Below are 13,935 nucleotides of genomic sequence, written 5' to 3' on the forward strand. Positions count from 1 at the left end.
GTGATGGACGATTAAACAAATGACGGAGGAGAGGGCTCCACAAACATTCCCATCCTATATAATGGAACAGCCCTGCACATCAGTGTAAAAGACCAGGATGTAGTATCTGCACCATCTTCAGCCAGAAGTGTTAAGTGCATGACCAAACTCACCCTCGCCGTGATGCCCAGAGAATCACAGATGTCAGTCTTTAACCGATTCGATTTGTTGCACGTGACATGAAGAAACAGCTGAACACAGTAGATACGACAAAGGCAATGGGCCCTGACTCCATTCCTGCAATAGGACTGAAGACTTGTGCTGCACAACAAGCCGTGTCCCTGGGGAAGCGGTTTCATTCCAGCTCAAACTCTGACAACTCCCTGGCAATGAGGAAATTTACTGAACTATGTCCAGTCCCCTATGAGGGGAATAATTATAATCTGCCCAATTACCATCCCCTCAGACCCATCACAATAGTCAAATTGGTGGGAGTTCTTTTTGACAGAGCTGTCAAGCAGCACAGAAATAACCTGCTCAGTGTGGTTTTTGACAGGTCTCCAAGTGAAGATGGTGTTGTTTTGGAAATGTCATGGATTACTAATCCAGACCAGATCTGGCAGCTGGTGGAAGTCAAAAACAATTAATAAAATATCGAGATCTAAAATCTGGTGTCAGTAATAGTTACCCTGAAGCTAATGTCGATTGTAAACAGCAGTTTGCTTCCCCAATGTACTTTCAGGAAGTAAATCTCCGGTGCTTTCCTGGTCTGGGATAAAAGAGTCTCCAGACGCACAGACATGTGCTAAACTTTTCAGTGGTCTCTGAAATGGCTCCAAATTATCGTCCCTGCTTGTAATTTGTCTCGCCCTGTCAGACTTTTATATATTGCACAGAGGTCTCCACTCATTTTGCTAAAACACATGGAATATATGTTCAGTCGACCCAAACACTGCTGCCACAACAAGCCTGTCATCCTAGAGATCAGTCTGGTCATCCTCCGCTGCTTTCCCTCAATGTCAGGTTTGACCTTTATTAAGTAAGGAGACCAAAACTGCACACAATACTGCACAATGTTCAAGATGGGGTTTCACCAAGGCCCTGTACAGCTGCAGTAAGACACCCTTACTCCTGGACTCAAATCGCCCTGAAATGAAGGCCAACACACCCTTTACCTTCCTAACTGCTTTCTGTTCCTGCAAAAAATTACTTTCAGTGTCTAGTGTACAGGGAGCGCCAGATCCTTTTCAATGTTACAGCTACCCAACCGGTGGGCCTATGTACACTGGTAAGTGTCCCAATACCATTCCCAGTATTTTCTTCTGGCTTCAGAGCTCACTGTCCTGTATGGACGGCGGAGGTCGGTGAAGAATGAAACAAAAAGAAGCGTAAGTCCCTTTATAGAGTAACATTTTCCAACCTTTTCAAATGGTAGGCTGCCCTTCACTTTTTCCCATCAAATAGCACAATGTCACATCTACACACATTGCTCTTCATTGCCCCGTATTTGCAAATACATTCCACTTGCCTCAGTCACCTTGGAGCTTTTTTACATCCTGTACAACCACTCATAATCCGACATCGATTAGTGCCCTCAGCAGGCTTGGAAATTTTGCATTAGATTCCCTCTAACAAAAGTTTGGCGTGTATTTGAAATAGCTAGGGCTCAAGCACTGAATCCAAGTATACGCCCGAGTACGCCGCTCGAAAAAACATTGATTTATTCCTACTCACTGTTTCCTGTTAGCTCTCTTATCCTAAAACCATACTCTTCTGTTAGCCCCAGTCCCATACGATTCAAATTTGCATAGTAGGCTTGGGGCTTTATCAAAAATCTTTCTGAAAATCCAATCGTGTTGCATTGAGTGCTTCTCCATAGTTTTGCTGAAAGTTGGTTTCTCAAATATGATTTCCATTTGATAAATCTCTGTTGCCTTTGTCTCAGCCCATTACTCTCAGTTAAAATACTTTCTCCATAACGTTTATTTGCTAATTTTATTCAATTCCCTTTTTCTCTCTCACTAGATTAAACTTTCCTAGTATTGCTGGGAAGATTGTTTGTCTTTTTTTTGTTTTCTTCTTAACTGAAATATTTGCTGCATACTTCTACCATTTCCCTGTTCTCCATTCTCCATTCTCTGGTTTCAGACTGTAAAGAATCTGCACTTTTTTCCCTTAATGTTGCCATTGACGTACTTTATGAAGCTATTACAAGTTGACCCGTACTACCCTTGTGCAGATAGAGTGTTCTGAAACCCACCAATTCCTGTCTTAAGCTTCTTAATGATTGACCTTGCACAAATATGCACTCATAGAGGCATAGACTCTGCACCATCAGAAATACAGCACGGTCTACACTAGTCCCACTTTTCTACACGAACCCCATAGCTGGGAATGTTATGACACTACAAGAGGTCGTAAAGTACTTTGTAACAGCTGTGAGGTTACCCGTGACAACTCCCTCTCCGATAGTACATTCCAGACCCCAAAACCCTCTGGGTGCAATACGATCTTCAAGTCCTCTCTAAATCTCAAACCCTTCAGTTTAAGAGTGTTCTCCCCCTTGTTTTTTTCCCCCTGACGAAAGGAACAGCTGCTGTCTATCCACTGTGTCCATGTTCCTCATGATCTTTTCCTTCTGAATCACATCCCCCTCAGCCTCTCTGCTCCAACATAAACAATCCCTGAGCTTATCCAGCCTTTCTCCATAGCTGATATACTCTATCCCAGGGAACATCCTGGTGAATCTCCTCTGCACCCCCTCCAGAGCAATCACATCCTTCCTGTAATGTGGTTCCCAGAACTACACACAGTATTCCGTCTTGTCCTCACCAAAGTTCCGCATAGCTCTTATAATCTGTGCCTCGATGAATAAAGGCTATGCTTACGCTAACCTTTGCGTTCTCAACTTGTTTATTAAGCTGTTTAATCACCTTCATGGATGTGTGGAGAAGCACCCTCTGAAATTTCTAGTGTGCTGCCGTTCATTGAGTCCTCCGCTGTCTGGTTCCTTCTTCCAAAGTGTATCACCTCATATTTATCCAGGTTGCATTCCATCTGCTATTGATCTGTCCATCTGACCATTCCATCTGTATCTTCCTGTAACATAAGACCTTCCTCCTCACTGCCAACCACCCGGCCAATCGTTGTATCAAACACAAACTTAGTTATCACACTCTCCCCACCCCTCGTCCATATTTGCAGATACAGCATTTATGAATATCACAAAGAATTAGGTTATAGATCACACAACACCAGGTTATAGTCCAACAGGTTTATTCGGAGGCACTAGCTTTCGAAGCGCTGCTTCTTCATCAGGTGGAGTTGTGCTATTTTTAACTTTGTCCACCCCAGTCCAACACTGGCAGCTCTGAATCACAAATAATAAGGGACACAACATTGATCCCGATGGTGCACCATGAGACACAAGCCTCCAGTCACTCCAACAGGCTTCTACCACCACCCTCTGTCTCCTACCATTAAAATTGACTTAGATGCAATTTGGCAAGTCACTAATGACTCCTACCTATTCCCTGGCTATTCTGTTCCACTTGACACACTTGCTGAATACCTGGGGATTCACCCTAAACTTGCCATGCCAGCAGATTTCCATGACCCTGTATTAGTCACTCCTCTCCAAGTGAAGAATTTCCTCCTTATTGCAGGCTTAAATGGCCAGTCCCTTATCCTGCCAGTATTTGCCTTAAATGTAGAGTAGAAAGCCTGAGAAACATCCTGTTTATTTGCACCTTGTCATATGTTTAGTGAATTTTCTAAATTTCACTGCGATAACCTCTCATTCTTTGAAAACTAGAGAACACAGGCCGAGTTTCTCATTCAGAAAATCTCGCCATCTAAGGGACGAATCTGGAGAGTGTCCATTGCACTCCCTCTGTGGTCAGTATATTCTTTCTCAGATTAAGTCACCAACTCTGTACACAATACTCCAGGTACAGTCTCACCAATACACTATGAAACTACTTCAACATTTTATTGCATCGATATTCTGACGCCTTTAATTGAAGGTGAACCCAAATTTAACTCTCCACTTAAATATATTCTTCCAAATACCCTACAAAAATTCCGAAGTTATCAAGTATGATTTCCTTTCAAAAATGCATAGTGATTCTCTCCAATGTTGCTGTTAATTTCTAAATATTCAATATCTCATCCTGTCTTATAAATTACAAAAGTTTATCTTCAGATGTCAAGTTAATTGGTCTGCATTTTTTCACACTATCACTTTTTCCCTTTCTAGATGCCTGGATCCAGTCCATTTGTTTACCTACCATGCTTGGATCACGTTTATTACCTTCCATTTATCTACAATGGCTTTGCAGCCTTTTTGGAATGTACAGGAAAGTAAACACAGTCATCAACAGTGCAATTAATACTTCTATTGGTGATTAAATTTAGACATTTTGAAATGAATTACATCTGTTTCGTTAGACTTAGCAATGCTCGATCCAGCTACATGTTCTAGTACTAACTTGTTGCTGATGTGAATTGACTTTGTGTCTTTAGTTCCACAAGCCCTATACGATCACTTGGTATTTTTTGGTGATTTTCTGGGTCTTCCTCGATGAAGCCAGATGCAAAGTAACTGGTTATTTTCTGGGCTGATAAGCAATAAGCACTCCTCTCCCAATTAAACATTTTCACATTTGATCATGCTTTTATTTGTTTCCTTTGAAATATAGATCGTATATTTATGTAGTCTTTGTGTTCCTGTTTGTTAGCTTGCATGTTCTCTTTTTGATTTCCTTATCTGTTTTACTGCCCTCCTTTTCTGGATTGTAAATTTCTAACATTTCTCAGGTTTCCACAATGTCTGGATTTCTTCTGAAGTCACTTCTAATGATTAATATAATTTTTAATTTGTTATGTTAACCATCATTTAGTCAGTTTCTCACTCTTGGGTGATTTTACCTTAAAGAAATAGACTTTTGTTTCAGACGTTGCAGTATTCCCATTAACCAGATATATCCAAGAACATTGCAAGAGGATAGAGAAGAGATTGCGGGGGGCCTGGCCGATATATTTACATCATCGCTGGCCATGGGAGATGTCCCAGATGACTGGAGGACAGGGAATGCTGTGCTCTTATTCAAGAAGGGCTACAAAGAAAATGCTGAAAATTATAAACCAGTAAACTGGACATCTGTAGTAGGTAAGGTACTTGAGAAGATTCTGAGAGATAAGATAAACACACATTTGGAAAGGCAGGATGTGATTAGAAGCAGTCAGCTTTGTGTATGGGAGATCATGGTTGACAAATTTATGAGAGTTCTTTGATGAAAAGTGACCAGAAACGTTGATGAGGGCAGGGTGATATACGTAGTCCAATTGATTTTAGTGAGGCCTTCAATAAGGGTTTCCATGGTACGCTGCTCTGGAATGTTTGTTTACATGGATTTGAGTGGGAACAGGGCAAATTAGATGCAAAATTTGCTTGATGGTAGGAAGCAGAGAGTTATACTGGAAGGATGCTTGTCGGACAGGAGGCCTGTCACTGGTGGAGTGCCTCAGTGTTCGGTGCTGGGACCATTGCTGTTTGTTTTATGTATAATGATTTAGTTTAGAATGTACAAGGCATGATTAGTAAGATTGTAGATGACAATAAATAATGTGGTATCGTGGACAGTAAGGAAGGTTGTCAGACATTGCAGCAGGGTGGGAAAATGGTCCAAGAAATGGTAAATGGAGTTGAATGTGGATAAACTCCAATTCAAGGTCGGAGTTGAATGGTGAATGGTTGGGACTTAAGGGTTGTAGTGGAACAGACGGACCCTGGAATTCAGGTGCACGGTTCTCGTAAAATTGATTCAGGGATAGACAGGACAATGAAGAAGGCTTTTGGCACACAGACCTTCATCAATCAGTGCATTGAATATTGAAGTTGCGGAGTTATGTTGCAGTTATGCAGCATGTGGTGAGGTCATACTTGTAGCATTATGTTCAGTTTTGTTCACTTTGTTAAGGGAAGGATGTTATTAAAATGGAACGAGTGCAAAGGAAATTTACAAAGACGTTGCCAAGAACTTGGTATTTCTGGGTTTTAAGGAGAGATTCGACATTTTACTTCAGAGTGTATGAGACTGATGGGGATCTGATGGAAGTGTATAAAATCATGGGAGGCATGGATAGAGTGAATGCACTCAGCCTTTTTTCCCCAGGGTTGGGCAATCCCGGATGAGAGGGCATCAGTTTAAGGTCAGAGGAGAAAGAATAAAAGGGAATTAGAGGGACAACTCTTTTTTACACAGAGAGTGGTATGCATATAGAATGAGCTGCCAGTGGAAATGGTTGAGGCGGGTACATTAACAACATTTGACAGGCATTTTGACAAATACATGGATAGGAAATGATTATAAGGATACCGGGCAATAGCAGGGAAATTGTGTTAGAGTGAATGGACATTTTGTTCGGAATGGATCACTTTGGGCCGAAGGAAATATCTCCGTGCTAAAGGAGTCTATGACACGAACAACCATTGCTTATCTCTCACTGAATGTTGTATTGTATTTTTCCAATTCACTTGTGGTAACTTGAGCTTCTAGTCTCCAGGCTTCCACGATGTTGCGCCGCCCTGTCATACTAATCTGAAACCCATCCCACCTACACTATTCCATGTACGTCCATATGCCTGTGCAATGACGACTTAAATGCACTTAAACTTGGCAAGTCTATTACCGTTGCACGCAAATCATTCCATACCCTTACTACTCTCTAAGTAAAGAACGGTATGTAAAATGCAACATATTAATGTCACAATTCATCAAAACCTGCATCAGATCAAGGTTAGTAATTAGTCTTTCTGACCACACAACACCAAATCCGAAATAACCTGCTCACTAGTTGGTGACACAACGTATTCTTAAACCTACCTGCTACAAACTTATGGAATGTATTTGTCACAACACTAGCTGTCATTTAGTTAACGCAGTTTCGATGCAAGTTGATGCCATCTATTATTACTGCAGCACCCACGATTATTTGTTACTCATTAACAGGATCAGAGCGTTGCTGGATAACCAGCATTTATTGTCCATGCCAGAGAGCAGTTATGAGTCAACAGCGCTGCCTTGGGTCTGGAGTCATATGCAGGTCAGACCTGGTAAGGACAGCAGTTTTCTTCCCTAAAGAAAATCAATGAAACAGATGAGTATTTCCAACAATGAATTCCTGGTCATCATAAACCCTTGATTCCAGATAATTATTGAATTCAAATTCCACCATCTGCCATGACAGAATTCAAACTTGGGAACTCAGAACATTCCCTGGGTCTCTGGGTTAAGAGCACAGCGATAATACCACGAGGCCATTGCTTCCCCTTGCATATACTTGCATATCCAATTTCCAGAGCATATGATGCAAATTATTTGTGCCACAGTTTTGGTCTCGATTTATAACACACCAATGTTTGCTTCTCCTTGCTATTTGTAAGATCCACCCAAACTGGTTTTGTGGAATCTGAGGGATAGGGTCTGTGGTGTTAGCGATAGACTTGGACAAGACATATAGGGAGACTCGCCTCGATGCGGAGATGATCTGAAGAACTGGTCAGCAATACAGGACAAGGATCAATATCTGTCACCATATAAGTGTCACCATATTCTTCTGCTCCCTCACACTCACTGTATATCTGTTATAACACCTACCCCCGAACAAGACTCACACTGTATCTCCAAATAAGGCTCCAGCACGACCACACTCACTGTTTAATTCAGCACCTTCCTTCCCCCACTTTTTTCTGTCACTGACGCAATAGCCCCGCACACTAATACCACTGCATGGATACAACACTGTGGTCAGACTCCCTCCGGACATCTCACCCTTCCCCCTTCCTCTTTACCAGCATGAACAGCAGGGACACCCACTCCCACCCTCACCCCATCCCTCCTCTTTTCCCATCCCAGGTGAAACAGCCTGGAATAGGACATAAAGGGCCAAGCCGGGTATTAGAGTGTCCGATATCCGTTCCCTCACCCTCTACCTCGACATGTAGGGATGATCCTGGAAAGAGCTGGAAAGGACAAGGACGCCTTGTGTGGAGATTCTGAAACATCCAAATCTCACCAACCAAGAAAGCAGCAATGTTCAGTAAAGAGCAATTCTCAATTTAAACTCGCTGGCAGTTCCAATCTCATCTCTCTCACTTGAAAAAGAACAGATACCCCATTGTACAGAGATGCAGGCATTAAATTACACAGAAGTATTGGTAAGCACCCCAATATACTAACCATCACAATGCATACAAGGGGATAGACATACACACACGGAGAAGCACACAAAGACATATAGAGTGACACAAAAATAGACACAAACACATATAGAAACGCAGATAGAAAATGTGATACACAGACAGACAGAGATAGTCACACAAATACACAGGTAACAAGCACATGGACACACACACATACTTGCACACAGAGACACAGACATTAATGTCATTAAGACACAAATACATACGTTTTTGATTTATAAGGAGATCAAGGATTCTAGGGAGAATGTAGGAGAATGATGTTGAGAAACACATAAGAAATTATAGAATGGCATATCAGATACGATGGGCCGAATGACCTAATTCTGCTCCTATTAATAATGTTCGTGTGGTATTATGCTATCAGGTATTCTCTTCCTGAGACAGCAGCACAGGCTGGGTTTGATACAAATTTGATTGAAAAGGCTGAATGGGATTGTGGGACAGAGTTGGAGGTTTATGTCTATTCCTAGTTATTTTATCCTTATATATAAAAGGGGGCAGTGATTTGCTGTCAGGTTAACACCGTTTTAAAATAATGGGTTCCACAATGAAATAAGAATGTCCCTTTCCCTTTAATGTTGTGCTATCTGTGGTGTCCTCATCCTCAGGGAGCAGTGAAGACTCAGTTATTGAAGATATTCAAGGCTGAGCTCGACTGAGCTTTGCTGAACAGGAGAGTCAATGTTTATTGGGAACAGACAGGAGACGGATGGTCAAACACAAGCGGATGAGCTATGAGCATTCTGAATGGTGCCGCCGATTGGCTAACTGCTGCCCCTGCCCCTTGTGTTGTCGACTCAATCCACCCCTCGAGGCTGTTAACAGAGATATACTGCTGTCCCTACCCCATGTGTTGTTGCCTCAATCCACCCTCCTGTCTGTTACAGAGATAAACTGCTGCCCTCCCCCCCACCCCCGCCCAGCCTTGTATTGTTCCCTCAATCCACCCCTCAATGCGATTACAGGGTAGAGGACCATCCCATTCAGCCAGACTGGATTGTTACAATGAGACAGGGAGAGACCATTCTGGCCCTTGAAGGAGTTACACAGGAATATAGAGGGAAGTATTTGAGCTCGTTGAGGACATGACAAAGCCCAGGAGGAGGCCATTTAAATTGTCTGAACTGCTGCACAGGAACTGGGATGCTGTCGCGAACAGGAAATAGACAGTAGAGATAAATTATTTTTTTTTTACAAAATTGTAACTAGTTTTGTCTCGGAGATCATCGTAGGGTCATCAATGATCAATAACCCATATCAAATATCTGGTTGAAGGTAATGAATGGATCAAAACTGCTTCATCAGGTGATAGTGGAGGGCTCGATCGTAACAAACAATTTATAGCAAAGATTTACAGTGAGATGTAAATAAAATTATACATTGAAAAATTGATTCATGTAGAACTCCGAGCTCAAAAACTGCATGAATTTATGTAAAACTCTGTTATCTCACTTTTTAGATTAGAATCAATCTAAACATCATGGGATAGACAGAGAACACAGGGGGATAACACCTTCAACATCTTGTCTAGCTATCACCATTGTTAACAGCTAACCCGGGAATGCAACTTTAAAAACAAGGTTTTGTGATTTACACATGAAAGAAGTGAAACTATCACTGTATTCTAACAGATGAAAGGCTTAACAGACCATCAATTTTTCAATGTATAATTTCAGTTACATCACACTGTAAATCTTTGCTATAAATTCTGTGTTACGATCGAGCCCCCACTATCACCTGATGAAGGACCGTCACTCCGAAAACTAGTGTGCTACCAATTAAACCTGTTAGATTATAACCTTGTGTTGTGTGATTTTTCACTTTGTCCATCCCAGTCCAACACCAGCATCTCCGAATCAGAAATATATAATGTGAGTTGTCTATTGTGGTAGGGAGGATACAACAGCAGGAAACAATTTAAGTAGAGAGAGATCACAGAACTCTGTGATGCAGATGTTTTTCATATTCATGGTACATGAATCATATGAAGTCTGTGTGCAGATGCAGCAAGTGATTTGGAAGGTAATTGTTTGTGGCAACGGGTATTGGGTTTAATCAGAAATGCTTTACTATATCTGTACGGACATTGCTGAGACCACATCTGATAGACTGCGTGCAGTTTTGATCTTCTCAATTAATTAAAAAAAGATATAACTCCTTGCGAAGATTTTCATTTCCTGAAATGAAGGTCTTTTCTTATTGGAGTTATCTGTTTAGGTCTTAGATGAGAAATCTTATTGAACCACGATTTTCAGAAAAAGTGTATCAGCTGGATAGATATTTAATCCTGTTAAGAAGACTAAAGCTAGAGAATAATTTTTATGAATGAGATGTCTTGATATTATCACAAATATTATGAAGACAATAACCTATTTTTAAAAAATTACGCAGACACATATAAATAGAACATAGAAGAATACAGCGCAGTACAGGCCCTTTGGCCCTCGATGTTGCGCCGATCCAAGCCCACCTAACCTATACTAACCCACTATCCTCCATATACCTATCCAATGCCCGCTTAAATGCCCATAAAGAGGGAGAGTCCACCACTGCTACTGGCAGGGCATTCCATGAACTTACGACTCGCTGAGTGAAGAACCTACCCCTAACTTCAGTCCTATATCTACCCCCCCTTAATTTAAAGCTATGCCCCTTGTAATACCCGACTCCGTACGCGGGAAAAGGTTCACACTGTCAACCCTATCTAACCCCCTAATCATCTTGTACACCTCAATCAAGTCACCCCTAAACCTTCTTTTCTCTAATGAAAACAGCCCCAAGTGTCTCAGTCTTTCCTCATACGATCTTCCTTCCATACCAGGCAACATCCTGGTAAACCTCCTCTGCACCAGTTCCAGTGCCTCCACATCCTTCCTATAGTATGGCGACTAAAACTGCACACAATATTCCAGATGCGGCCGCACCAGAGTCTTATACAACTGCATCATGACCTCAGGACTCCGGAACTCAATTCCTCTACCAATAAAAGCCAGTACGCCATATGCCTTCCTCACCGCACTATTTACCTGGGTGGCAACTTTCAGAGATCTGTGTACATGGACACCAAGATCCCTCTGCTCATCCACACTACCAAGTATCCGACCATTAGCCCAGTACCCCATCTTTTTGTTATTCTTCCCAAAGTGAATCACCTCACACTTAGCTACATTGAATTCCATTTGCCACCTTTCTGCCCAGCTCTGCAGCTTCTCTATATCCTGCTGTAACCTGCCACATCCTTCCTCACTGTCAACAACTCCTCTGACTTTCGTATCATCCGCAAACTTGCTCACCCAACCTTCTAACCCCTCTTCCAGGTCATTTATAAAAATGACAAACAGCAATGGTCCCAAAACAGATCCTTGCGGAACACCGCTAGTGACGGCACTCCATGAAGAAACTTTGCCATCAACGACTACCCTCTGTCTTCTTCCATCCAGCCAATTCCTAATCCAAACCTCCAACTCACCCTCAATGCCATATCTCCGTATTTTCTGCAGTAGCCTACCATGGGGAACCTTATCAAACGCCTTACTAAAATCCATATATACCACATCTACCGCTTTCCCCTCATCAACCTCCTTCGTCACCTTTTCAAAGAATTCAATAAGGTTTGTGAGGCACGACCTGCCCTTCACAAAACCATGCTGACTATCCTTGATCACATTATTCCTATCCAGATGTGCATAAATCCTATCCCTTACAATTCTCTCTAAGACTTTGCCCACAACAGAAGTGAGACTCACCGGCCTATAGTTACTAGGGTTATCCCTACTCCCCTTTTTGAACAAGGGAACCACATTTGCTATCCTCCAGTCTTCTGGCACTACTCCTGTAGACAAAGAGGACATAAAAATCAAGGCCAATGGCTCTGCAATCTCCTCCCTTGCTTCCCAGAGAATCCTAGGATAAATGCCATCAGGCCCAGGGGACTTATCTATTTTCACCTTTTCCAGGATTTCCAACACCTCTTCTCTACATACCTCAAAGCCATCCATTCTACTTATTTGTGACTCAGTATTCACATCGACGACAATGCCCTGTTCCTGAGTAAATACTGAAGAAAAGTATTCATTCAGTGTCTCCCCAATCTCTTCCGCCTCCACACGCAACTTCCCACTACTATCCTTGACTGGACCTATTCCTACCCTAGTCATTCTTTTATTCCTAACATACCTATAGAAAGCCTTACGGTTTTCCCTAATCCTACCGACTAAGGACCTTTCATGTCCCCTCCTTGCTGCTCTTAGCTCTCTCTTCAGGTCCTTCCTGGCTACCCTATAACTCTCAATCGCCCCAATTGAACCTTCACGTCTCATCTTGAGATAGGCCGCCCTCTTCCATTTAACAAGGGATTCCAATTCCTTATTAAACCACGGCTCCCTCGCACGACCCTTTCCTCCCTGCCTGACAGGTACATAATTATCAAGGACACTCAATAGTTGCTCCTTGAACAAGCTCCACATATCATTTACACTCTTGCCTTGGAGTCTACTTTTCCAAGCCACACATCCTAAGTCATGCCTCACCGCATCATAATTTCCCTGACCCCAGCTATAACTCTTGCCCTGTCGTACACACTTATCCCTCTCCATCACGAGAGTAAAAATCACCGAATTATGGTCACTATCCCCAAATTGCTCACCTACCTCTAATTCTAACACCTGGCCTGGTTCGTTACCCAGAACCAAATCCAGTATGGCCTCACCTCTTGTTGGCCTGTCGACATATTGTGTCAGGAAACTCTCCTGCACACATTGAACAAACACTGACCCATCTAACGAACTTGAGCTATAGCTTTCCCAATCAATATCAGGAAAGTTAAAGTCCCCCATAACAACCACCCTATTACTGTCACTCATCTCCTGAATCACCTTCCCTATCCTTTCTTCAATGATTCTAGGACTATTAGGAGGCCTGTAAAAGACTCCTAACAGGGTGACCTCACCTTTCCTATTCCTAACCTCAGCCCAAACTACCTCAGATGGCAAGTCCTCATCCATCGTCCTTTCCACCACTGTAATACTATCTTTGACAAGCAATGCCACACCTCCCCCTCTTTTACCCCCACCTCTGACCCTACTAAAACATTTAAATCCTGGAACCTGCAACAGCCAATCCTGTCCCTGTTCTAGCCATGTCTCCGTAATAGCCACAACATCGAAGTCCCAGGTACCAACCCACGCTGCAAGTTCACCTACCTTATTTCGTATACTTCTTGCATTGAAGTATACACACTTCAAGCCACTTTCCTGTTTACAGGCACCCTCCTTTGAAATTGATGCCATGTTCCTAACCTCCCTACACTCCAGGCCCTGCACCCTGAAGCTACAATCTGGGTTCCCATGCCCCTGCAGAGTTAGTTTAAACCCCCCCCCCCCCCCCCAAGAGCACTAGCAAACCTCCCCCCAAGGATACTGGTGCCCCTCAGGTTCAGGTGTAGACCATCCTGTTTATAGAGGTCCCACCGTCCCCAGAAAGAACCCCAGTTATCCATAAACCGGAATCCCTCCCTCCTGCACCATCCCTGTAGCCACGCATTTAAGTGTTCTCTTTCCCTATTCCTCGAATCTCTATCACGTGGCACGGGTAACAAACCAGAGACAACAACTCTGTTCGTTCTCACTCTGAGCTTCCAACCTAGCTCCCTGAAAGCCTGTCTAACATCCTCGGCACTCCTCCTACCTATG

This window comes from Chiloscyllium plagiosum, unplaced genomic scaffold (assembly GCF_037043375.1).
Source record: "Chiloscyllium plagiosum isolate Xiang-an unplaced genomic scaffold, Cpla_swu_hap1 HiC_scaffold_39, whole genome shotgun sequence".
Lineage (NCBI taxonomy): Eukaryota > Metazoa > Chordata > Chondrichthyes > Orectolobiformes > Hemiscylliidae > Chiloscyllium > Chiloscyllium plagiosum.